Source organism: Manis javanica, chromosome 7 (genome assembly GCF_040802235.1).
Source record: "Manis javanica isolate MJ-LG chromosome 7, MJ_LKY, whole genome shotgun sequence".
NCBI lineage: Eukaryota > Metazoa > Chordata > Mammalia > Pholidota > Manidae > Manis > Manis javanica.
In genome coordinates, this window is record NC_133162.1 from 347,426 (window position 1) to 370,510 (window position 23,085).

The window sequence follows — 23,085 nt, forward strand, 5'->3', positions numbered from 1 at the left end:
GGCCGTTCCACGCCTCAGTATTTACCAGAGAAAGTAAAACATGTGTATATAAAGACTTAAGCATGAATATTCTTAGCAGCAAAATTCATGAGGGCCAAAAGCTGTCAACAGCTGGAATGTCCATCAGCAGGTGAATGATAAACAAACTGGCACATCCCCACATGGAATACAGCTCAGGAATAGAGGGGTGAGCTGTGGGCAGGCCTCAACATAAAGCTGACCAGAAGGAACCAGACTAAAGAGAGCACATGGTACATGATTCCATTTGCACAGACTTCCAGGAAACACAGCGACCTACAGAGACAGGAAGCAGGTCCTCGGTAGCCCAGAGGAGTGGGTGTGAGGTGGGGCAGGAGGGAGGGGCCCTGGCGCAGGGGAAGCGTGCTCTGGAGTGTGGGGATGGTTTTGCGGTGGACACACATGTCAAAACCAATCAAATGTACATTTGAAATATGTGCTATTTATTATATGTCAATTACACCTCAATAATGGTGTTTTAAAGAAAAATAAACCTCCCACAAAGGAAAACCGCCCCCCAGGACCAGTACAGAGGGAATGTGTACCAGGCATACTAACTGTGCCCAAGCTGGCTTTCCTTCAGGAGTGCAGAGTTGGTTTAACACTGGAAAATCAGGCATTGTGATTTGCCACACTGAAATACTAAGGGAGAAAAATCACATTATCACCTGAAGAGATACAAATTTCTAATACATAATTCAATATCCATTTATGGTAATAAAGTCTTTGCAAACTAAAAATAGGTCAAAACTTTTAAATCTGATAACAAGCATCTCACAGCAAATGTCCTACTTTCTGAAATCAGAAGCTGCTTCTGAGGCCGCCCTCACCACTTCCGATGACCGCCCTGTGGTCCTCACCTGCGTGGTACTTACTAGAAGAAAAGTTTTAAGGATTGGAAACGAAGGTGAAGCCGTCACTACCCACGTGCCACTGGGAATGCAAAGAACCAGGATTTACAGATGAACTAGCAGAATTCGCAGCAAAGTTCAGCAAGCTGATTTATTACACAGTCAATAAACAAAAGTCAATTTTTTTCTGCATAAGGGCAATAAACAGAAAATTAATTCTTTTAGATAGCTACAACGTATAAAAGATATGAAAATATTAAATATCTAGGACTTACACTAATGAAAGATGGGGAAAGACCCTTACACAGAAAACTGAGCGGCATTAAGGGAAAGTTTAAGCAAATATGGAAATACACCAACTTTAAGTCAAGCTTACAGAAGATTCAATTTCGCAAAGATGTAAGATTTCCCCCAAACACTGGTTTTGACAAATGATTCTAAAATTCACACAGATACCCAAAGGGCTGGGAGCGCCACCGAGGTGAGCCACAGGCAGGACCGAGCTGGGCGGCCTCTGGCGTGTGCACCTCGCAGTGTAGACAGAAGCAAACGGCGGGGCTGGGGGTGGATTCCCTCCTCCCCACAGACAACACTGAGCGACCCCAAGAGCCAGCCACAGGCCAGGGGCGGGAGGCCTCCTCCCTGCTGAGGGACCACCAGAACGGTCACGGACAGGGGGGTCTGTGAGGAGAGGTGGGGCGGCTGCTCGCCTGGGCTTTGCTTCCTTTCCTCTCTAAGACCGCAGGCTGGAGCCTGTTTCCATGCTGACATTAGAACCAGGAAAGGTAAGGCCTAGGAACAAAGCCCAGGGAGGGGTCCTTCGGGTGGGGGACAGAGTCAAGTACTCAGACAGCCTGCAGGAGGCCAGCCCGGCTTGGCAGGGCGCCCTGGGATGTGTGTGAATAAAGATCAGGTCTCTGCAGGGGAGGCAGGAAGTGGGGCATCTGCCCCCTGGTTTGTTTTCTGAGAACAGCGGCGTGAGGGTGTAGGGTTTAGGAAGCCTGTGGGGAAGGCAGGGGCCAGGAGGGCCACTGCAGGGGGCCAGGTGAATGCTAACCCTGGGGGATGGGAGGGGTGGCAGCCCCACATCTTGGGCACTTGTTGAGGTGGGCCTGGGTGCTATGAGAGTGACTGAGAAATCGGCAGGACTGTAGGACCTGGAGGTGACATTTGGGCCACATTAAGCCAAGTACCTGTGGGGAGCAGGCCCTGGGAAGTAGCTGGTCAGGGGGGCTGTCCATGGGTGCTGGGGTTCCCGAGAAGCTCCACCCACGCGCCAAGGGCTTCAGCAAACAGGCGAGACTTCCCAGCAGCCCAGAGACCTGCTGTGAGCAGCCTGGGGAGCCAGGACCCATGACTTGGGGAGGCACAGCGTCAGGCTCCTGGGAGGGTGCAGGGGCGCAGAAGCACCTGAGGGAGGGCTGGGCATGCATGCGGGGCCATGCGCTTGTTCCCTAGGAGGCCTGGCCTCCCCTCTGCAAAGCTACCTGGTTGGCATAGGACTTGGGGGCAGCAGGGCACCCAGACCAGTGCTGCAGACACAGGCTGAGGGTGGGCAGTCCTGCCTGGGTGCCCCGTTGCCCCCTGCCAAGGCCCAGCAGGAAGACTGCATAGGGCTGTGAGGGTGGACATGGCGCACATCAGCACATGTGGGTCCTCCCTTGGTCCTCTGTGCTGGCCATGCTCAGTCGCCCAGATGAGCTCCAGCACACTCAGACCTGGCCCACAGCAATGGAAGAGCAGATGTGTGGACCCACAGGGCCCCCCCCCACTGCTCAGGGGCTTTCCCCACTCCACACCCTCAACCGGGGACCCAGTCCTGGTGCTCTTCTCAGTCTCATGATGAAATGACATGTACCAGGCAGGCCCTGAGTGCCTGCCTCCAGCCCAGCTCCAAACTCCAGACTAACCTGTCCGTATCCCCACCTACGTGTCCCGTCACCTCTAAATTAGCACACTGAAAATTTGCTCCTGACTCCTTCCAGCCCCCCAAGACCACTGATCCCAGAGCCCTGGACCCCTCATTCTTCCACACCCACTTCCAGACCATCAGCAGGCCCCGCCCCAAACCCATCCAGTGGCATCTTGGCCACAGCGCAGTCATCAGCCTCTGCCCAGAACCCTCCACACCTGCCAAGCGGCACTGCCAGGCCCACTGTACTGACCCAGCACCATCCTGAGATCTGCTGCCTCACCCGCCGCCCCTTCCCAGCACATAGCCCACCTGACCTTCCCCAGCTCCCAGGCCCAGGCCCCTCCCCCCAACACCAGCCCCATGCCCTCCGCAGCCTTTGCAGCCGCTGTTCCCTCCACTTGGCACACTGTTCCCTGTTGTCTCCAGGACTCTGTACCAGCTGCCCACCCAAGTTTCCTCCCCCTCCTGCTGGCTGGCAACAGGCTTCACTATACCGACACCTGAGCTCCACACAGGAACTTGTCTGCTCGCTGTCCTGTCGGGGTCCAGAGCCCCGCCTGACACACAGTAAGACCCAGCAAGTATCACTAAATCATAAATGAGGAAGTAGGGCTGTGAAATGACTTTGGGGCAAAGGGACACAGAACCAACCTACCCGCACCCTGGGCCACCAGATCTGGGTTCCACTGGAGCCAGGACCCCAGGTCAGAGGTCAGCAAGCCCTTGCCTACCTCTAAGGGGCTGGCCAGCTGTCCCTTGCAGCCTGCAGGGTCCCTTCTCTGAGCACAGAGACTGACGGGTCATTTGGGCACAGCCCTCTTGTGAGGTGCTGGGAGACTTCCCCCACCCAGGCAGAGGGTTCAGGTGCCTGGGCCTCTTCCCAGCTCACAAAGGGATTTCTCTGTCTACCTGCTGTGACCCTCCCAGTGGACCAACCAGAGATCAGGGAGGGGGTGACCAAGAGGCAGGCCTGGGGCCCAAGCCCCCACTCTGAGCAGGCAGGGTGGAGCCCACCCAGGACTACAGCGTCTGGGGTTCAACCTGGGTCCACTACTGAACCCACAGCCCTGGCCAGGGTGGGGCCAGGAGCTTCTACCTGGGTCCTTCTGCTGCTCCAAGCAGCTGCTGGGTGGGTGCAGGTGTCCACCTGTACCCACGTACTACCTGCAGGTCACAACTGCCTGTGCCCAGAGGACAGCAGGGAAGGAGGCAGCTTTCCACTTGGCCTCTGATTCCGGCCACTTTGGCTGATGCTGCTGGTCACAGGGGACCCTGGGAGGAGCTGTGCCCTGTGTTGGTGTCTCGCACACACACACATGGGACAGTGGGGTGGGAAGGAGCCTCTCCCTTGCCCTCTACCAGCTCTGGCTCCTTCTGTGTCTCTTCTGTGAGTTCCTGTCATGTGAGAAGGGAGGGCCCAGGTCGGCTCCTCACTCACTACTCGGTTAGCTTTTAGAAACACACTTGCAGCTGGGGGTGGGGGCATCAGCTGGGGGCTGCCTGGCCCTCGGCCACTCTCCCCACACAGAAGGGATACACTCAACAGTGGGAGACTGGGTGCCCCTTGTGTCTTTCCTCCAAAACCCCCAATCCTGGGACATATGGATGTTGGAGGCCCCCATTTCTGTCTTGAGCGCCATGTGCTGTCTCTGACTAAGAGGCCTCCTTCATGGTGAGGGGGGTCCTTTCAGCCAGGCTCATCTCACTAAGAAAGCCAGAAACAAGTCAGGGAAAGAGCCACAAAGTCAAAACCTAACATCACCTGATGTCAAGTCTTATTATAAAGGTACAGAAAAAAGACATCAAGATAAACAGTAGTAGGGAGTAATAGGGAGACTCCAGAAATACACCAACATACATAAGGACAACTGATTTCTGACAGAAGCGCAAAGGCAATTTCAAAAAATAGACTTGGAAAAATTAGATATCCAGACTCCCAAAAAAGGGGTTTGATCCATACCTCACACCATATATAATAATAAACTCAAAGGAGATCATAGAACTAAATATGAAATCTAAAACTTCTAAAAAAAATATGAGAACCTGGGGTTAGGCAAAAATGTCTTAGATAATGAAAGTAAAACCAAAATCAGTAAAAGAAAAACAATTCTTCAGTTGGACTTCATCAAAATTAAAATCTGCTTTTGCAAAGACAGTTAAAATACTGAAGACAAGCCACAGCCTGGGAGAAAATACTTTCAAATCATGTGTCTTGGTGGGGATGCAAATGTACAACCACACTGGAAAACAATTTGGGAATTGCCCCAAAAATTAAATGCACACCTACCATGTAACCCAGCCACTCTTAGATATCTACCCAAAGAAATGAGAACATACGTCCTTGCAAGGACTTGTAAACGTATATTCCTGACAGCTTTATCTGTAATAGCCTAAAACTGGAAATAACTCAAATGTCCACAAAAAAGTGAACAGATTATGGTATAACCAATTATGGTATATCCAGATACTGGATTTATCAGCAATAAAAAGGAATGAACTATTGATACATGCAAGATAATTATGTTGAATGAAAAAGTCTGATATATAAAAATCTAGAAAATGTAAACTGATCAACAGTAAGAGACAGCAGATCAATGGTTGCCTGTGGGGAGTTAGGGAGGGGCAGGCAGGACAACTAAGACCTGCACAGCTCAAAATACATACTACCTGACCCTCTGTCCCGGGTATAGAGCAGTGTTTGATGGGACAGTAATCAAGAATATTCCAGAACTGATATACAATAGAAATCTGCGGTTCCAAAAAAGTCAATGAATCCTGAGCAGAATTAATAAAACAATGTCTGGACAGATTACACTAAAAATACAGACCACCAAAGATGAAAAGAAACTCTTAAAAGCAGCCGGGGAAGGGCAGACGACCTTCTAAGGAACTGGAATCTGACTCAGCAACAGCTTGGAAGTCGGTGAAACAATGTCTTCAAGGAGCTGAAAGCACTCGCTGTCCTCAAATCCCACGTCAGGGAAGTGCACGTGGTAACTTGGATTCATTCTCCTAAAACGTCTCATGTGGAGGCTTGCCACCACCACGGACACTCAGAAGTGACTGGCACAGACTTTAAAGAAGGTTCCAGACACACTCCCAAGTGCAGCTCAGGGGACCACCTCCCAAGGGGCCTCTCCTCTGTGCCCACCATCAGAGCACCTAATTAAACCATCCCATTTCTCTCAGAGAAGACCTGCTAATGCCGACACACAAAACCTTTCAGATAATTGTTGACTTTAAAAATATTTTCAACCTTACGTTCCACCACCCTGCCTTCACCATTTATATCGGTTTTCTATTGCTATGCAACAAATTACCCAGCAACCCAGCCAACATATGTGTATGATCTCAGCCTCCATGAATCAGAGGTCTTAGCACAATTCAGCTGAGTCCTCTGCTCAGGCCCTCACCAGGCTGCAATCAGAGCCACGATCTCATCCGAGGCTCAACGAGGGAAGGACCCTCTTCCAAGCTCCCTCGGGTTCTTGGCCAAAATCTTCTCCTTATAGCTGTAGGACAATGTCCCCATTTTCTGACTGCCATGTGGCCCTCTGCACAGGCCCCTGACAGTATGGCAGCATGCCTCCTCAAGGGCAGCAAGGCCAGCCCCAGATGGAGATGACATGGCCCCAGAGTGCCCCCAGCACCTGTGTGTGTTTGTGGGTCCTCACCCACTCTCAAGTGCTTAACACTGCTTTACGTTGTCCTTAAAATATTCATAAAAACTACCTGGAAATAAGCTAGGTTCACTCAGTGAGCTAGAGCATTTTTGTCCAGACAATGGCTGGCCAAATTTGTATCTAAGCACTTTCACTGCTTAACCTCTTAAAATTCTTTTTTCAAAAAATCTTCATTCAAATTACAGAAGAAAGGAATATAAGGTGAATTTTAACAAGAGTAAACCATAGCCTAGACTAATGTCAAGATGTTTTTCTTCTATGTTTTCTTCTAGGAGTTTTACCATTTCAGGTTTTATGCTTAAATCTTTATTTGTTTTGATGAAGAGAAAATGCAGACTGAAACCACAATGTGATACACACCATCCAAGATGCCTAAAATGAAGACAGACAGTACTAAGTGTTGGCAGGGATGGAGTTAACTGCTACATTCCCGAAGGGACTGGACAGTGTGGCAATTGCTTGGGAAGACAGTTACCTGCTAAAGGTGATCATACACAGACCTATGACCCAGCAATCCCTTCTTGGGTATCTACGAAACAGAAATATTTGTAATTCCCCCCAAAAGGCACGTATAAGAATTACCAGAGCACCACTGTTACAATAACCAAATGTCCGTCGGCAGTGGAACGGATGAACTGTGGCCTCTTCATGCAATGGTAGGTCACAGCTGCACACAGCACCTGGGGGGAAGCTCACAAATATGATGCTGAGGAAAACCCAGGCACAAAGAACACATTCTGTGCGATCCCACTTACATAAAGACTAACAATGGGCAGTACTGGTCTATGGTGTCAGATGGTCAACACCGTGGTTACCACTGGGGGCCATGGGGGGAGGGACAGGGGCTCTGGGGTCCTAGCCATGTCGGGTTCTCAATCACATGCTCGTTGCATGGGTGTGTGCAGGACATGAAAATTTATCAAATTATGTTTGGGCACTTAAGATTGGGTGCTTTTCTAAATGTATTTTATACCTCAATGAAACTTCACACACTGGATATATATATGTACAGCATGGGACTCTACTTAACAACACTGTACTGCATATTTAAAAGTTGCTAGGAGAGTAGATAATAAATGTTCTTATAAAAAATTTTGAACTCTGTGTGGTGATGGATGTTAATTAGGCTTATTATGGTGATCATTGCACAATATATACAAATATCGAATCATGTTGTACACCTGAAAATAATATCATGTTATATGTCAATTATATCTCAATAAAAATAGATAAAAATGCAAAGGGCTACCAAAGTTTTCACATATTTGCTTATAATATATAGCCTAATAGAAATCAAAAACAACCACACACCGACCAAAAAAATACAATCCCTTTGAAATACAGTGAGAGATGCTGAATGGCTGAAAATCAGTACACTACGAAATGAAACGGCCTGGTGGCTGCCTGCAGGGCTTGGCCGTGTGCTGGTCACAGGTGGGGGGAGCGCAGATGGCCCAGCCTGGTTCACAGCAGGTCAGCACTCACACATCTTGGCTGTGTGATGGCGACACACTCTACAGCGAGCTTCCCGGAGCCAGGAGACCCAGCAGCTCCGCATGCCTCGTCCCCCACAGCCCTGCCCCTGGTAAGATCTTGGGAGAAGGAAACCTCCACGAGACTGTTTGCAACCCTCTCCTCTCGGCTCTGTCTCCAGCTGCAGACACTGCAGCCCTCAGGGGGCACCTTGCCTGTCACATAATTATTTGTTTGTAATTAACTGACTCCTCCACGCTGAACCCTGCAGTGAATATGGTGTCGTTATTAAATTGGGGTAGCCCTCACCATCCTCATGGTGTCCCCCTGGGGCCTGACCTGGGCTTCCTTGTGCCTAACGAGCCACAACCACCCGACTTCTAATTGACCGAGGCCTGGCAAGGTGCCTCCCTGCAGCTGCTCGGCCTCCCACAAACTCTCCTGCCTTCTTTTTAACAACACCCCTGGGAAGGCAGCACGGAGGTCTCCCAGCTCTTAAAACTTCTCCCATCAAAGTTGGCTGGAATCTGTGAACTGTACACTTGATTGGGTACCAAGAGGTTTATAAACAATTCCCCAGTTGCCTGAAGAACACAAACTTTTTCTCAGAAACAGGGCTCAGAATAAAAGACGTTCCCTGGGGTTCAACAGGTCAGGGAAGGGACAAAGGATGGGGAGACAGCCCAAGGCAGAGTTGCAGGGCAGCTAAGCTGTGCTGGAGGACAGCCCACAGGAAGCAGAGCCACCACTGGACCTCAGCTCCTTGCAGGTGGAAACTGCTACCTGCTGCCTAGAATGCCTGTCGAGACTTAGCAGCACACACCCGCCAGGAAGGCTGAGATTCCAGGGTGTGAAATCAGCTAAGCAGAGACCCGGGCACGCCTAGGCCCTTGCTGACAGCAAGGAGCCAGCCGCTGCCTCCCCCACAGGCGTCAGTGCACCAGCACCTGCTGGGGGAGGCAGCTGCGGCAGAGCTCCAGCCCTGGGTCTCCCCACGGATGAGCTCCAGATTCCATGTCTGCAGATACAAGGAAAACAGGTGCCACATTTCCCTCTGGCCCTCAAAGAATTACTGAAATAGTCTAAAAGTCTCAAACATGGAGCCTCAGCCTAGGGCCGGAGAGGCACAGGGTGGCCCCACAGTGCCTCACCTGACCCAGGGTCACTCCAGCACGCTGCTGAGTTTGTCCAGCTCCTGGGCATCCTCTCAAACACGATGATACCCACAGGTTCACCCCACTTCCTGGCTCCTTGATGGGGTATCGGTGTGCCCTCAATACTCGCCTCCGCTCCATCCCCACCACCTCACCTGACCTGCCCTGCCACAGTCACGCGACCTCCCCCACAGCTGAGCCCAAGGTCAGGACGAGGGTGGGACGGCGCCATCAGCAGGACCTGCCCTTGGCCCCTGGTTCCGAGGCTGGCGCTGCCACACACTCCCAGCCTCCCAGCATCATGAGCCCAGGCTCATCACCCACGTCTATTCTCTCTGGCACCCACCCCCTCTCTTGGGATCTCACCCAGTCCTGTGACTTGCACTGTGACATCTTCAAATGAGGGCCACCACCCAAGTCTCCCTTGAAGTCCACACCTGGGTCCAGCTGCTCACCCAGTTTCCACTCAGGTGTGTTCTCACCTCACAGACTTAGGTGTGCAAAGCAGAACTCTTGAGGTTCCCCACATGCCACCTGTTCATGGATGGACAGATGGGTGGATGGTTGGATGGATGGATGGATGGACAGGAGGATGGACGGGTGGATGGATACATGACCTCCAGACTCACTGCAAAGCTGCAGTGATCAAGCCAACGTGGTATTGATGTGAGAATAGATACACAGATCAACAGAACAGAGGAGAGAGTCCAAACCCACGTAAGTATAGTCAACGGATCTTTGACAAAGAAGCAAAGGCAACACATGGAGAAAGGACAGTTTTTCCAACAAAGGGTGCTGCTACTGGACACCTACATGAAAAAAAAATTGAATCGAGTTAGTGGCCTGACACCTTTCACCAAAATACTAATTCAGAACGGGTCCTAGAACTAAACGTTAAATGAAAAGGTGTAAAGCTTCCAGAAGATAACATATGAGAAAACTGAGGTGACCTTGAGTTAGATGATGGCTTTTAAGGTACGACACCAAGAGCACGATCCATGAAAGAGAAATGGGTAGGTTGGAAATCATTAGAATTAAAGACTTCTGCTCTGCAAAAGACATAGTTAAGAGAATACAGAGGCAAGCTATAGTCTAGGAGAAACGCACATCTGAAAAGGGCTGGTATCCAAAATACACAGAGAACTCTTAAAACTCAACAATGAGAAAACCAAGTAATTTTTAAAGGGGCAAGAAATCTAAATAGGCACCCCACAAAAAAAGATATACAGAAGGAAAATAAGCGTGTGAAAAGATGCCTATCAAAGACTGCAGATTAAAACAAGCACAAGATCCCATTACACATCTCACAGAATGACTAAAATCAAAAACACTGACACCACCAAATCCTAGCAAATAAGTGGAGCAACAGGCACTCTGACTCACCGCTGGCAAGGACGCAGAGTGGCATGCCCCTGCGGAAGACAGGTCGGCGGCTTCGCACAGTTAGACATGGTCTTCCCTCAGTATCCAGCAATCGCACTCCTAGATACTTACCCAAACAAGTTGAAAACATCCACACAAAAACCTGCACACAAATGTTTATAGCAGCTTTATTCAGTTACCAAAATCTAGAAGCAGCCAAGATACTCTTTAATAAGTGAATGAATAAATAAACTGTGGTACATCCAGACAATATTATTCAGTAATTTAAATTACTGGAATATTATTCGGTAATTTAAAAAAATGAATGGGCTATCCAGTCACAAAAAGACATGGAGGAAGCTTAACCACATATTACCAAGTCAAACAATCCAGTCGGAAGAGACTCCATAGTGGACTATTGCAACTGTGTGAGTTTGGAAAAGATAAAATACAGAGACAGGAAAAAGATGAGAGACTGCAGGGGTTCAGGACGGAGGGGAGGAGGGATGAGCGAGTGGAGCACAGGAGATTTTTGGTCAGGGAAACTACTTCCATGACACTGGGATGGTGGATGCACTGCGTATATATTTGTCCGAGCCCATGGACTGGACAGCAGAGTGACCCTGACGTCGGTCAGGGACTTGAGTCGATGATGATGCACAGTATTTGTTCACCAGTTGTAGCAAAGGTACCCCACACTAATGCAAGATGTTAATAAGGAAAAACTGGAGTGGGGGTGTTATTTGGGAACTCTGTACTTTCTGCTCAATTTTTCTATAAATCTAAAAATGCTAAGTTTATACGTTTAAAAGCCACCATTAAATTTTTTCACCTAAAGAGCGAGAGAGAAGGATGATAACAGCAGGAAATGTTACAAGTCTGGTTCTCCTTCACTGACTTACTGGGGATCCCCAAAACCCCAGAGCCAACTGGCTGCTCAGCGGGAGGGAGCCCCGGGCGCTGCAAGGAGAAAGCTCCCGGGTGGGTCTGAGCTGGGCCCTGAGAAGAACGGGTTTACGCGTAACAGTGACATTCAAGTGCAAGGTTCATACGACGTGGGGCGCGCTGCTCTTTGCAGACCTGCCCGTTTTAGAGCCCCAACTTTCCAAAGCCAGGCCCACGTCCACGCAGGTCACGAGGCGCCTGTCCTCCGGAGACTTGTGCCCATTCATCCACAGGTGCCCTGGAGCCGCGCTGACACCCGGCGGCGCTGCGATCGCCACACGCGTGCAAGAGGAATGAGGCCCCGGGGATCAGCCGGCCGAAGCGCACCGGGGCCCCGAGCGCCGCCCGCACCCCGCTCCCCGAGGAATCGCCACCCGCCAGCGCCTAAAGCCAAGGAGCCCGCGTCCCAGCCGCGGGTTCCCTGCGGAGTCTCCCCCCCAGGGGAGCGAGGAAGGACGCCTGCAGGCCGTGGTCCGGCGCTCGGTCACGTCCGCGCGCCCGCCTTCCCCGGAGAGCCCAGCCGTGGCCGCCTCGGGCCCTCGGTCCTTAGCCCCGGAAAACCCTTGACCTCAGCAAGGACAGGAAGCGTTCGGAGGTGGCTTGGTCAGGTGGCCATCTACGCAGCATCGGCCTCTGCCCTGAGGCCACACCCAGGGTCTGGCAGCCTGCCCGCTGCTCCGGAGCCCTAACCTGCACCAAGGGGCACAGGCCAGGGCTGGAGGACTTGGGGCCAAGGTTAAGGGCAGGGCAGAGGGGCAGGGCAAGGAGGGGCCCTGGTGGCACCCCCACACCTCTCAGGGCCACTCACAGCCCCTGCCTCAGTCTCAGAGGAGAGAAATCTACAGCGAAGGGTTGTGGCAGCATGGACCACCTGGATTGAGGTGGGCCCTGGTGATGCCTGCTGTGTGGCTTTGAGGGGTCAGTCAGCCTCTCTGGGCCTTGGGTGCCCCAGCGATAGAGTTACCAACCTTTGCGTCCCTCCCTCCCCTTCCCTAGGCAGGTCTGCAGGCCAAATCAAGTTCCCCTGCAGTGTGACTGTGAGCACCACACACCATGCTGATTCAGAGGGTCCTGATTCACCCATAAGGCCAGCAAAAGCATGCGCCAACTGAATGCGGACGCTCTTTAATTCATTATTCGGAAAACAGCTTCACAAAAGCAGAGACTGCACAAGTGTCATTAGCTATAGATGACGGTGTCCCAGTCCAAGAGAGAGAAATGTGTCCTTTACGGAGCCAGTGGCAGGGGCCCGGGCCAGTGTGCGGCTCTGAACTCGGGGTTCGGCCCCAGGCTCAAGCAGTGTTTCTTGGGCCAAGATGGAGGGGGCAGCGCACTGTTCAGAGGGCCCTGGGCCCTGTGCACTCACACTGCAGTGGCCTCCCACAGCCCAGGACGCCCCACAGGCCCTTCCTGAGCTTGGCCAGCAGCCCTGGGCAGGCTGGGCTGGCGTGACCACGGGCCTCGTGCCTGAGCATCATGCTCTGTCCCTGGGTAGACGCTGTGGCCATAGCTCCTGATGGCCCGTGCCTGCCAAGTCCAGGCAGTCCTGGGCCTGGCTGGCAGGAGAGTCTAGCTCTCTTGGAAGTCCCTGGTGACTGGGCCACCAAGGTGGGTGCTGGGCCAGGGACACGGCCTGATTGGTGAAGGAGAAACAAGGGGTGCCCCATGCACTGGTTCATCTGCTAAGATGACATTAATAGTAACAACAGTGTCTCCCCGGGGCTTGTTCCAGTCACACCTTATTCTAAGCACTTCAAACACATTACTTTATTTGATACTCATTAGGGCTCCATGAGATTGTGCTTTCAGATTCCCACTTACAGATGAAGACACAGAGTGGTTACAAGTCATGGGGCAGCAGGGTGGATCCAGACACCCAGCTTCTGAGCCTGTGCTTCTAACCCCATCATGCGGCCCCAAGAACAAGTAAGCATGGCTGTCAGGCTGGGCCAGGCCTCTCATGGAGCTTCCGGTCCCCAGCGACCTCACGTGACATCACTCAGAGGCGGCACCAAGCGCCCCTTCCTCTGATGCCTGAGGGCTCAGGGTTCAGGCCCCCAGAAATGTGAGACCACCGTGGTGGGCGTGCTCTGGGGATCCCTAAAGAGAGGCAAACTCCCACACTGACCCTAAATAGCCGTCCAAGGCTGCTTAGCTTCCTGATACTGGTTTTCACACAGATTTCTCTGAGTTGTCACCTCTGTGGTTGACCTCCAGGGCTGTGTGCCCCAATTTCCCTTCTGGAATCTGTGTCTGGAATGCAGGGGGCCTGAGCAGCCCTTGGTAAGCCCTGTGAGAGCCACAGAACCTCCCGGAGGCTAGGATGGGAGCCCCCTCCAGACTGCTGAGAACTGGGCCCAGGCTTCAGCCTCCCAGGAGCCCCAGCCACCTGGTGATATCAGGGCACCAGCTTCAGCTGTGCAGAGACTGGTACCCAGAACTGACTCCCCACAATGGGGAATTGGAGGACCTGGCCCTGCAGAGCCATCTCTGAGGGGCTCAGCTACCCTGCACCCACCTCCGCAGAGCCGCCTGATGTCCTTGTTCCTCCAGGTGTATGCGGGGTTGTGGCACCAGGGTCACAACGGTGTTGAGCACTGACAGCCTTGGTCAAGTCCAGCAAGCTCTCCATCAAGGTCCTCACGTGCAGGAAGGTAGTGGAGCTGCCGGGACTGCTGTGAGAGCAGGTGGAGAAGGCCCTGTGCCAGCCCTGGACCTTGGGCCAAGGGGGTCCTGGCTCCGGTGGCAATGATGTAGGCATAGGAGACCAGCGTGGTGAAGCAAGAAGGCGATGCTGAAGGATGCGGGCTCCACCTCCCACCAGTCACGGAAGGACAGCGCGGCCCAGGGCACGATGTCATGGAAGTGGCTGGTTTGACACAGGAGCCGCAGGAGAGGCAGGCACGGTGATGGAGGAGAAGCCGCACAGGCAGGAGCCCAGGGCCAGGCACACGGAGAGGCTGGGCGTCATCGTGTGGACAGAGCACAGCGGCAAGCAGATGGCCAGGCAGCGGCGGGGGGCCACAGCGCGCAGGAAGTACCCGCAGCAGCCCGCCCGGAAGACCATGTGCACCTGGGCAGCACGGCCGGTGGAGGGCCCAGCTCCACGGGGTGAGCACGGCCAGGGTCTGGGGCACGCAGGCCGCGGCGAACCAGCTCTCCAGGGAGGAGAGGTTGCAGAGGAAGAAATACACGGGTGTCTGGAGGCGGCGGAGCGCCCTCACCTGGGAGCTGATGGCCGGGTTCCCGGCCACCGGGAGCAGATGCATGACCGGGAGGAGCAGGCCCCGGGAAGCCCAGCAGGATGAGCGGCCCTGCGGAGAGGCTCTGGCCGTGGCCCCAGCCCCGAAGCCGTGTGGGGACACAGAGCACCAGCAGCACGAAGGCTCCCCCTCGCGCAGTCTTCCCGGGGATTCAGGAACAGCGGGCCTGGCCCTCCCCAGCCCTCTCTGGGGCTTACTCGTCCTACAATCCCAGGACCCTAGTGGGGCCTAGCATCCCTGTGGGAGAGGGGCCTGTCCTCCTCCCCCAGGGGCTGCCCACCGGGACCTTGTTAGCTGGGATCCGAGGCAGGCGGGCGCCGCTGGGATGAGAAATCGCCAACAGCTGTGTCCCTGGCGCCCCCTGCCGGCGGGGAGCTGGGATGGCAGTGCTGGGGGAGCGGGGAAGGAGCGGGGAGGGCGCGGGGCGCGGGGGTATCCCGGGGGCCTCGGCGCCTCCCGCGACCCTCCCGGAACCCGCGTCTGGACCTGGTGCCCGAGGCCCGTGCGCTCGTTGCTCCGGACCCACTGGCACCGGCTCAAGGCAGGCGGGCCGGTCAGTAAGAGCTCCAGACGCTCAGCAGCCACGGCAACAGGCGGGCGCAGCGCGTGCTGGGTTGACCCCACCCCTCCCAGGCAGATGCCGGGGTTCTTGTTCACTCTTGTTCACGGAGTCAAAGAATGAACTTCGCCAACACTCCAGTAGGAGAGCAAGGGAGAGCCTTTTATTTAGAGAGACAGTGAGAGGAAAGAGCTCCTGGCTTGCACCAGGAGGGGACAAGAGAGCCCGTGGTTGTGCCTTGCTTAGGGGTTTTACAGGCAGTTGAGAGGCAGAGGGCTGGGGATGCTGACCTGCCAGATGGTCCCCAAATGTTTATTTTTGAAGAGACACTAAGTTTATTATCAGTCGTCTGGGTTATTTTGCAGTTATTAACACAAGAAATTCACTGCTGATTCTTTCGCCGAAGAGCAGCTTCTTGGTCTGGGAGCACATCAATCAAGACTGCCTGTCCTGCTCCCAAGGAGGGCTGAGTTGTCTGTTATGTCAAGAAACTTATTTTTTGACTTCTTGGATTTTAAAATGCAATCTTATCTTTAAGATGGAGTCCTTCCTGTTTTTATTATGTTGTTTATGACTGGGTTTGCTTGCCATTTTTAATTGCCCAGGTTGCAAATCATTTGATTTAGGGCTGGAGGAAGAAAAGCAGCATCAGAAAATAAGCTGGGCCTTTTAGCAGGCTAAAGTAAATTTTACAATAGCCTGATTTAACTGAAACAACGAAGACATGGGCTATACGGAGATGTTCTCTTATCTGGGGGATATTCAAACATTCCAGGCCAAGTTATTCCTGGCTTTTTGGTTTTAACTAATTTCACTAAGAATGCTTATATTCCTAGTTTGATATTTTACTTTAAAGAATTAATGTGACTCTGACTTTGCTTAATTATTCAATACAGAGTTTTGGTAGGGGTCATTTTCCGGAGGCCCTCACCCTACTCTGCCTAAACCCATGGTCCCTGTCTCACCACCGTCACATGCACACCCACCATACAGGTGCTCCTGCTGCAAACACACTCATGGCCTGTGCTCACACTGTGTGCATGCTCACACTCCCTGGACCAGCCCACGGAGCACTAACCCCCTTCCTGATGGACTCAGGGGCCTGGGCTCACACTGTGTGCACGCTCACACTCCCTGGACCAGCCCACGGAGCACTAACCCCCTTCCCGATGGACTCAGGGTCCCTCGGCCCACAGGGCAGTGACAGAAACAAAATGGCCCATGCTCCAGCCAGGTCCGCCAGACACCTGCCCTGGCACTGGGCCGCTGCCTCCACAGCCACGCAGCCTTGCAGTGGGCATTCAGACAAAACAAACCCCTAGAGGACCATCTGCAGCAGTGCGTTCCCTGCCGGTCTCCTGAACCCTGGGTGGGCATAGACCCCTGCCTAGGTGGGACTGGGGCCTGGGTCTGCTGTGCAGTTCACAATCCTCGGCCCTGCAGCCCACAGCTGCCAGCAAGAGCCACTCAGCCTGGGGCGTTGGGTCTGGACCCGAGGGGTGGGGCTGTTTTTTCTCAGCCTGCAGGAGACAGCCTCTCATTTAGAAAACCGTTGTGGCTGTTGAACGTCACCACCACGAGGACTCAGCCTCAGCAAGACTCCAACCACCCCGCATCCAGGGCTCCCACGTAGCAGCTCACAGTGGGAGGAGAGGGCACTGCTCCCATGTGCCAGTGGGTGAGCATCAGGATCCACCCAGCAGTGCATGGTGCATACCACCCTGATCCCACGGAATCGCCCCCATTTGCAAGGTGTCCCCTGAGAAGACTCAAAGGGACAAAATGAGCCCATTGTGGGGACCCCACATAACGTGACTCCTCCTAGGGGCCAGAGGGGGCAAACAGACCTGCAGTGGGGGAGAACCTGCTCTGGCAGGTTGGCAGGTGGGGACACAGTGTGATTGGGGGTCTGTGAAGGCCCCAGGACAGTCCCCCTGAAGCAGGAGGGGAGTGCAGGCATGCCACTGTGGATGGCAGACCCCCTCACTTGTCCGCAACGGTCTCTTGCTGGCTCAGCCGCTTGCTTTCTGATGCCTATGTCCTGGAGACGTGGCAGGAAGGAACGGGTTCCGGGGTCACTGGCTGCTCCGGGCCTGCAGGGAGCAGCCCGAGCCCTCCTACAGCTCCCACACACCCACTGCAGTGGCCAGGAGGCAGATTCCAGCCACCCAGGAAGGCGGCCTGACTGCCCACCAACACAGTGCTGCAGGTCCGGGGACAGCTCCGCCGGGTGACACGGACTCTCGTCGCTCAGGTGGCCAGCAGCACCCAGCCCGGTGCAGACCCAGGCCCCAGCCTTTTGGGGGAGCCAGCAGCACCGCTGCGTCATCCTGCCCCCAGGCTGCCCTCCTCCCTCAGAGGCAGGCCCTCCTCTTCCAGGGTAATGGCTCCCTAACCCCAAGGCCGTGAGCTGCCGACTGACATCCCTCCCGGGAGCCCAGATCTGAGGCTGCTGGTGCTCCAGCTAGAACCCCATGCAGCAAATCCATCTGATTCAGAGCCAGGGGCCCCACTCCAGACAGCCCGGCCTGCCCACCCACCAGAGGGAGGGCGGAGGGTGAGCCCTGTGCCCGCTTACTCGTGCCCTCCACCTGGCCTCCCCAGGGCTCAGGCCTGCAAGGGGGTCTTGCCAGTTCTGCAGAGGCTGGGGAGGGCTCGGGGGTGGTGCAGGGCCTGAGCAGGGCCTCCTACCCTTGGTGCTGCCTGGCAGCCATTCCTCACCTGCGCTGGGCTGTCTCCTGGGCCATGCCCTGCACTGGTGCCCACTCTGTGAGAGTGGGGGCTGGGGTGGGGCTCCAGGCCCAGGCTGTCACAGGGCACTGGGTGCTCCTGGCAGGTTCTCTGCACCTCAGCTTCGCTCTCTGTAAACTAGGAGATGACACCCCACAGGTTGGAAAGCAAACCGTAGGCTGCCCCACTCCTGGCCTCGCCTTCCAGAAATAGCTGCCGCCAGAGACTAGCTGGGGTCTGCTGCTGCCCTGTGCGGGGTGCCCCAGCCCAGTGGGGATGGGAGGAAGCTGTGATGTGGGTGGGCTGCTGGCAGTCGGGCGGCTGTGGGCAAGGGCTCACCCTCTGAGCTGTGCCAGCATCTCCCTCGGAGGGCTTTGCTGTACACCTGTGGGGCACCCTCAGGGTTGTGTGGAGTTGGGCTGGCTGGCAGGACACTGAATGTGCCAAGGTCTTGGCTGCCTGGGGCAGGGCTCCTGGGAGGTGATGGGAGTGTGCCCCCCAGTGCTCAGCCTGTTTCCCCCATCTGCAGTCAGGGTGGGTGCCCGCTAGAGCAGGTCCTGATGAGGCCCAGAGACAAGGGGTGCTTGGCAGCCAGGACGTGCACTGAGCCCTGCTGCCAGGCCTGGTGAGGAGTATTACCGGCCCTGGGCACTCCGGTGCCACCTCGGGGCCGCTGAGGCCCTGGAGTCCGGGCTGCCTCTAACCGGGAGCTCATTAAAAGCTGATGGGAGGTCTCCCCCGAGGCAGGTGCATGGACTTCCCAGTCAGCACCCGCTGTGGGGCTGCCGCTTGTCTGGGAAAACAGGGGGCCGCTCCCCATTTGGCTCAGTAAACCTATCTTCCCAAGTATAATGACACCCTAGGAATTGGGAAGATACAGAAGTGGAAGGTTTTCTGAGACACAGACAGCCAGCGTGTCTGGTCTCGTTTTACCCTGTCAGCTTTTAGGGCTCACACGCAGGCTCACTTCTGAGCTCGTTTCTTCTCTTTTACCGTGTGGTTGATGTACAAAAACGCTGTACGTACTTAACGTATCATCCAATGAGTCTGGAGAATATCTGCACTTGGAAGCCACCACCCTGAGCTCCACCGCCGCCTCTAAGCTCCTCCTCCCGGTGTGAGTCTCGAGACCTCCCCTCTCCGAGGCGCTCCAGGACCGCACGCCCACCACAGTGCCGCCCCCAACCTCTCACGTCAGACCACTGATGCTCTTACAAACATGCATTGGCCAAAAGTTGTTCCCCTATTTCTGATAATTTCCCTGTGATAGGTACAGGCAGTTCAAATCCATGATTTCCCACTGACAAGACCACTCAAGAGGTGAGAAGGCCCAGGCGGCTTGTGCCCAGGACAGGGGAGCCACCCGAGGGCCAGGACCACCCAGGCCCTCTGCAGGCCTGGTCCCCCAGGTTGCCCAGGAAGAGCGAGCTGCCCAAGGGCCAGGACCCCCGGGCCCAGCACTGCCACTCCTGGGTGTATATCCAAGGGAACTGAACGCCAGACCTATGAAGACAGTAAAAAGTCAATTACCAGGGGGTGAGGGGGAAGGAGTGAGGGTTTAACTGGCAAAGCTCAGAGGATCTTTACGGTAGACAAACTATTTATTGAGGCTCTTTTTGTGGCCTAGTATATGATCTATTCTGAAAGAATGTCCCATGTACACTTGAGAAGACTGTGTATCCTGCTGCTTTTGGGTGGGGTGTTCTGTAGATGTCTGTTAAGTCGATCTGCTCTAGTGTGTTGCTCAGTGCCTCTGTGTCCTTATTTATTTTCTGTCTGGTGGATCTGTCCTTTGGAGTGAGTGGTGTGTTGAAGTCTCCTAAAATTAATGCATTGCATTCTATTTCCCCCTTTAGTTCTGTTAGTATTTGTTTCACATATGCCAGTGCTCCTGTGTTGGGTGCATATATATTTATAATGGTTATATCCTCTTGTTGGACTGAGCCCTTTATCATTATGCAGTGTCTGTCTCTTGTGACTTTATTTGTTTTGAAGTCTTTTTTCTGATACAAGTACTGCTACTCCAGTTTTTTTTCCTCCCTATTACTTGCATGAAATATCTTTTTCCATCCCTTCACTTTCATCTGTGTGAATGAGAAGTGAGTCTCCTGTAGGCAGCATATAGATGGGTCTTGTTTCTTTATCCATTCTTCCACCCTATGTATTTTGATTGGTACCTTCAGTCCATTTACATTTAAGTAATTATTGATAGGTATTTACTTATTACCATTTTATTAATTGTTTTCTGGTTGTTTTTATAGCTCCTCTCTGTTCTTTTCTTCCTCTCTTACACTCTTTTCTTGTTATTCAATGGTTTTCTTTAGTGTTGTGATTAGATTTCTCTTTTTTAACTTTTTGTGTATCTGTTATAGGCTTTAGGTTAGTGTGTTTACCAGAGGTTTGATGATAGCTTCCTAACTATGTAACAGTCTATATTAAGTTGATGATTGCTCTATTTTGAACACAATCTAAAAGTACTTTTTTCTTCTTCCTCCTCCACACTTTATGTATTAGATGTTATAATCTGCATTTTTGGTATATCCCTTGACTGATATTCGTGTATAGTTGGTTTTACTACTTTTGTTTTGTTTTAATTTTATAGTTGCTTGGTAAGTAATTGGTCTCCTACATTTACTGTGGGTTTATTTTCACTGTGAAAAGTATTAAGGCTTAAGAACATTTCCATCTACAGAGGTCCGTTTAACATATCCTATAATGTCAGTTTAATGGTAGTGATTCCTTCAGCCTCCATTTATCTGGGAAAAGTTTAATCTCTCCTTCAGATCTGAATGATCATCTTGCTGGATAGAGGACTCTTGGTTGAAGGCCCTTCTGCTTCAATACATTAAATATATCATGCCATTCCCTTCTGGTCTGTAAGGTTTCTGCTGAGAATCTGCTGACAGCCTGATGGGGTTTCCCATATAAGTAATTCTTTCCCTCTCTCTGGCAAAGAAGATCCTATCAACCTAGAATCCTATACACAGGGATAATATCCTCCAAAAAGTAAAATAAAGGCTTTTTCATACAAACAAAAGCTGAAAGAATATATCACTAGCAGACCAATGCTACATGAAATAGTAAAGAAAATCTTTCAGGGAGAAAGAAAATGATGCCAGATGGAAATACGGACCTACACACACACAAAAATGAAGAATGCACAGTAAATGGCAATTTCATAAATAAACATATAATATTTTCATTATTGTTTAAGTTTCTTTAAAAGGCAATTGTATAAACAAAAGTAATGACAGCGTACTGAAGGATTTGTAACGTGAAGATAATATGCGTAACAATAGCACGGAGGCGAGGAGGCGCAGATGGAAGTAAGCTCTTGACAGTTCTTGTATGTGAAGTGGCCAACACCACTTGAGGGTAGATTGCCATAAGTTAAAGATATATACTAACCCTAAAACAACCAGTTAAGTGACAAAACAGAGTGAAAGGCCTAAGAGAGCAAAGATGATAAAATGTAATCACAAAGAGGCTAGAGAAAGAAAACCAAGGAAACAAAACACAGAATAAGCAGTAAAAGAGCAGGTAGATGGAGACCTAACCACATCAATGGCTGCAGTAAATGTAACAGATAAATACCTCAGGTGGAGGCAGAGACTGTCAGGCAGGAGACAAAGTCACGGCCCAGCTATGTGCTCCTACAAGAAACATAATTCAAACAGAATGACACAAATAGGTTTAAGGCAAAGAATGGTAAAAGTGATACCATGCTGACACTAATCAAAGAAAGCTGGAATTAATTAATATCAGACAAAGTACATTTAAGAGCAAAAAATATTACCAGGATAAAAGAAATAATTTCATAACTATAAAAGGATCAGTTCTTTAGAAGGAAGACAAAACAATCCTAAACCTTTATGCACCAGTAACAGCCTTAAAAAGCACGAAGCAAAAACATATAGACCCTCAAAGAGAAATAGATGAGTCCCCAGTTTTAGCCATAGATTTCAATATCCTTCTTCTAATAAGTGACAGGACAAGCAGACAAAACCAGCAAGGATACAAGAGGCTGACAACCCCCGTTAACCGGCCTGCTCAGCACCGCAGAACACTCTACGCCACAACAGTGAATGCTCATTCCTTCTGGGTAAACACAGATCATTTACCAATATAGACCCACACTCCAGGCCACAAAATAAATCCCAAATTTAAAAAGATTTAAAAATTATACAAAGCATATTCTCTGATCACAATGAAATTAAAATAGAAATCAATTAACAGAAGTATCTCCCAAAAGTCTCCAAATACTTGGAAACTAAGAAACACACTTTCAGATCACCTATGTTCTATCCATGCAATGGAACATGCACACAACACCCTGGACAGGCTGAGCAGAAGCTAGAGACAAAGAGGATAACGTGTGGTTCCACTCATATTACATTGTAGGAAAAAACAAAATTAAACGATGGAGAAAAGAATCAGAACAGCGCCTGCCTCGAATGGGGATTCGGGACTTGACCAGAAAGGGGGAGGGAGATATTTCTGGAGTGAAGGAAGCGTGTACCTTAATGAGGTGTGGTTACATGCACGTATGCGTTTGTCAAAACTCATCAAAGTCAACACTTCAGGTCTGTGCCCTTCACTGTGTAAATTACATCTCAATAAAGAAACATAGAAACAGATATATAAAAAGCTCCTGCAAATAAATATGTAAAAGATGACACAATGGGGAGACAAGCAAAAGACACACAGAGGGAACTCAGCTTTGCCAGCTGCCCCATGTCCGTCTCATTTCTACTCTGTTTGGGTCCCTGGGTTCCCCACTGCTAGAAGCTTTTAACATCTTCTGTTTGTCTGCAGGGGGCACTTCCCTTTGTGTTTGTGATGCTCCAGAACGTGACTGGCCCCCTCTCTTCAGTTTTGGAGAACGGTCAGCCACACGCGCCCCTGAACCCTGCATGGGGCTCATTCTCTCTGCTGTACTTTTGGTTCCAAAGTTGGCGGGTGGGGGGCCTTGTGGGGGAGCCCAGTGCCTTGCAGCAGCCTGCTGTGCACACTCACTCTACCTTTTTTCTTCTGCAGGTTTTCTGATTTTGCAGGGTCCCAGCCACATCTAATCCCTGTTTGTAAATATATTTTTTTAACTCTAGAATTTTCATTTGGTTCTCACAGCTTCC

The 23,085-nt window shown here is 51.9% G+C and overlaps 1 protein-coding gene across 8 annotated transcripts in view; it reads right to left on the reverse strand.

Annotated features, from left to right (window-relative positions):
- Positions 1–15,199, reverse strand: part of SCART1 (scavenger receptor family member expressed on T cells 1) — a 40,752-nt gene extending 25,553 nt beyond the window's left edge. For 3 of the 8 annotated variants that reach the window (XR_005059491.2, XM_037011714.2, XM_037011713.2), the window contains exon 1: positions 13,920–15,091. The gene's annotated coding sequence lies outside the window, so the exon portion shown is untranslated. Of the gene's footprint in view, positions 1–13,919 lie in introns of all 8 variants that reach the window. The other 5 variants (XM_037011719.2, XM_037011715.2, XM_037011720.2 and 2 more) reach the window with 5 other exon arrangements.
- Between the last annotated feature and the right edge of the window lie 7,886 nt (positions 15,200–23,085).